Source organism: Podarcis raffonei, chromosome 8 (assembly GCF_027172205.1).
Source record: "Podarcis raffonei isolate rPodRaf1 chromosome 8, rPodRaf1.pri, whole genome shotgun sequence".
NCBI classification, from domain to species: Eukaryota; Metazoa; Chordata; class Lepidosauria; order Squamata; family Lacertidae; genus Podarcis; species Podarcis raffonei.
This window is the reverse complement of record NC_070609.1, coordinates 29,243,998-29,247,960: the sequence shown is the minus strand read 5'-3', so window position 1 is coordinate 29,247,960 and position 3,963 is coordinate 29,243,998.

The following is a 3,963-nucleotide window of genomic DNA, read 5'->3' as shown; positions in this document are numbered from 1 at the left end:
TTCTCTCTTCATTCTCTCCGAAACCAACAAATTGAGGGGCAAGATATCTCTTCAGTGAATACTACCTTTTTATCTCCTCCTCCCATCACCAGTCTTGGCTGTGCTGTCTGCCCACGGCTTGAGTCACAGGTTGGGGATTTTACCTGGCAGCAGATGAGTTTCATTGAGACATGCCATTCAAATGGCTCTTTTGCAAGGTTCCATGGTAGTTTCCCTTCTCCACCCACTATAGAAGGTTGTATTGGCTCACTGGGGGGGGGGGTGTGAGAGAGGGGGGGGGGGTTAGTTCACAGGCTTGGCTTGCTTACTTGCTTTTTGAAAAACTTTTTTTCCAAAACTTTATTTTATCCAGTGCAAACCGAAGTATTGATGGTGCTCCATGTTACACAAAAGGCAGATACAAATTCATACACACAAAATTGGCAGCATCAAAATACAAAAGCAGGGGGGGGACCAATCTCAAGATGCCAAAGAAAGGAATATTGGGACTTTTTATTAATGCTCAACTAGTTTTGGCCAAAACAGGCATTCTTTTTAGGTTTCCTAAAACATCATTTTTGAAAACACTGTAGGCAAAAATGCTCCTCAGTTGCTCCCTTACAGCAGCCTTCCCCAACCTAGTGCCCTCCATAGGTTTTTGACTACAACTCCCACCAGCCGCAGTCAGCATGCTGAGGTCCCAAACCACTGGAGGATGCCCAGGTTGGGGAAGGCTGGCTTGCAGTGTTTTCAAAATGGATCTTATTGAGAGCTTGGTTCTCCCTTTTTTTATCTTCCTGTCTTCTAGATGCATATTCAGAGAACAGGAAGAAGAATCTGCCTTGCGCCACATCAGACCATTGATCCATCTAAGTCAGTATTGGACTCAAGTGGTCATGAACTGGCAGGACAACGGGGAGGGGGAAGAGGGCCATGGTAGCCAGCACTTGGACACATGGGGGCTAGCTGGGGATGGGGAAGGAGAGGTTGGTGTAGGAAGTTCTCACTGGGGTGGGGTGGAGAATGAAGAGAAGATGGTCAGTGCACAGGACCCAGAGCCAGAGAGGCCCCTGTCTCCATGAACACGGTGGGCTTTGAGGTATAGAAAGCAGTTCTCCAGGAGGCTGAGGCAGGCAAGGGCCCACAGCCCAACTCCCTAGCTGGCCAGGTGGGGCTCGCTAGCTCTGGGAGATGCCTGTGATTTCTCAGCTGGAGTAGGAACAAGTGAGGGTCAGCTGCCTCATCAAGCCCAGATGCTACAATCAGCAGGCAAAGTACAAAAGGGAAGCAGAGCTGAGGTGCTATTTCTGCTCAACTGCCCGTGTTGATGGATCTTGATTTGGGTGTTCCTGGATCTCTGTGGGACAGTGCTTCAGGTTTGACTGCATCCTGACTGCGGGACTTTGGCCTACTTGGATTGACCCTAAACCTTGTTTCCAGACCTTTGGGCTTGGTGTACTGACTTGCTGCCAGGTAGGCCAGGGGTTCAGAAAACAAACCCCTTATCCCGGGGCTGATGGGAGTTGCAGTCTAGAAGTACCTGGAGGGCCACAAGATTCCTACTCCTATATATAGTACGTACCAGCAGCTTCAGGGGAAAAGGCTTTGTTCTAACTTTTGTGCATGCAGGGATGACTTCATTAGTTTTCTAAGAGGGAGCATTCAAACATACAGTTCCCCAACCTGAAGTGGTGCTCATGGAAGACTTTATCACAATGAAGTGTAAAATCTAGGAAGGTGGATGGCAAAGGTGTTGTTTAACCCTTAACATGCTGGATAACAGCCTGAAAATAATAGAAGCTGCTACACTGGGCTGATGGTGTGTTTGAAGATTTCAGCAGTTACTGGTTTGTTTTATAGATCCACCCCAGTGCTGGTTCAAATTAATGTTGGAAAACCAGGGAAATGTGAAATCTCGAGGTAGGGCGGGTAAGAGCCACATCCAGTCATTGGAAGCAATACTGGAGTAGGTGGGCTGAGTTGTCTTAACTCACTAAAAGGCAGCTTCCTATGATCCTGCTTGGGCTCAAGTTGTTTTACAAAACTTTTCTTCCCATTTCAAAAAATTATTTTGTTGCAGTTTAAAATTAGTTTATTGCAGTTTTATTTCAGTTTGTTGGGTTTTTTTGTTTGCTTAAATCAGTATAACAAATACAACCTTAGCAATACATAAAACCAGGATGGAGAGGGAAGAGAGAGTGGATTGGGTTCGGGAGTTGGATGTCTTGGCAATTTCATGGAGTGCTGCCCCCTGAAGGCTGGCCAAAGCATGGTATCAGATCAGCCACCAGGAGTATTTATTGGGGCAAGCAGGTAGGTAGAAAAGATGTCGGTCTGAAAGTGTGGGAAGCTGCTTCCAATCTGAGTGAGAGGGCTGAATGGGCCAGAGGCCTAGTTCCTTATGAATCTGGGGCAATTCGTTTCTTAGGACTAGCTGCAATGGGTTTTTATGTGGTGTTTGGGTTGCATTGAGTGCAGCCAAAGTCATCCCACCTCTTGACTGAGAGATGTACCAGTGGCTTCAGTGTTGAGAACTCTCTGCCCATACAGCAGAGGACCAGCATGGCTGATAGAAAGTGACAGGAGCCTTATTAGACACTTGGCCAAAGACAGGGTGGAGCCAACCTGAGAGCTAAGAGCCACATGGGAATTTGAGATGTGTAAACAGAACCCTTTCATTGGAGAAGGGCAAGCAGAAAGTCACAGGCATCTCCAGGTAAGAACTAGTGATGTCTGATATCCTGGTGAGCTTCTGTCAGTCGCTACTGACAATCAGGGGCAAGATGGATCAATGATCTGACTTGGTATAAGGCTTGATGTGCTTATGAGTAGACAGCAGGCTGCCTGTCTGATCAGAACTGCCTTTCCTTTGTGAAATCCCCTGTAGGATATCTATAGATAGAGACCCTGGACTGTGAAGACGCTGGCTGACGTTGGAACCCTAAGGTATCCTTAACTTCCCTGGGCCACCTACTCACCTGTACATCTCTTCCATGTCGGGTACCAAGTGAGGGAGATTCAAAATGCATATGCATTTTGTATTTTTAGTGTCTTGCATAAGAAGGAGCAAACCTGAACAAACCAAAGTCCAACCTGGTCCAGTTTCTCAGAGACTTGAGAGTCTTTCTCCATGAATTTGTCTAGTTCTGTTTTAAAGACATCTGAGCTAGTGGTAGCCATCTCTACATCCGCAGGTTAGCTATGAACTGTGCGAAGAGAGATGTCTTTCGTCTGTCTTGAATTTACTGCCTGTCTATCATTGTAAAGTGATGTGTCCTGCCTGAAGGCTGCATCAGGCAAGGAAACAGGCAGTCCAAACAGGACAGGGCAGAAAGTGGACACTGGTGGTCCATAACACATGGGACAGGCCTGGCCCTGATCTGCCAACTGCCCATCTCTGCCCTAAAGCACAACACGCACGGTAAAGTCTTAGCTGGTTTCTGGTCAGGACTCGATCCCCAGAGGAGCCCATGTGCTCAAATGGAGCCCTCGTCTTAGGGGAGGACCCAAAGTGTGCTGAAGGTCCCTGACTTTGTTCCTGCCACCTGAAGCTTGGGGGAGCTGGGCCTTGACCCCAAATTTGATTCCATTTGCATTTAGAAGTGAACCTACCTAATTCGCACTTTCTGAGACAACGCATCAAAGCACAGCCATCCTTTGAAATTCATACTTCTCTGAATGTTGTGATGCAGTTCTCTAGCCTAGAAATGTGAACAAAATTGTATATACCAGGGTTAAGTGTGCATAAAAATGCATGTTCTGTGAAAACAGAATTAAATAATGTATTATGTAAGGGGAAATTGCATTGCAAAAATGTGCATAGGCAAAATTACATACTAAGAAATCTGAACTAAAATGCTGCTTGATTATTACGAGGACACGCTTTTTTTAAACTTGCAAATGTGGAGAACTTAGGAGTTGAAAAAGGAGAAACTGAAATTGACAGATCCAGTCATCCCTACCACATACATATAAATGAAAACC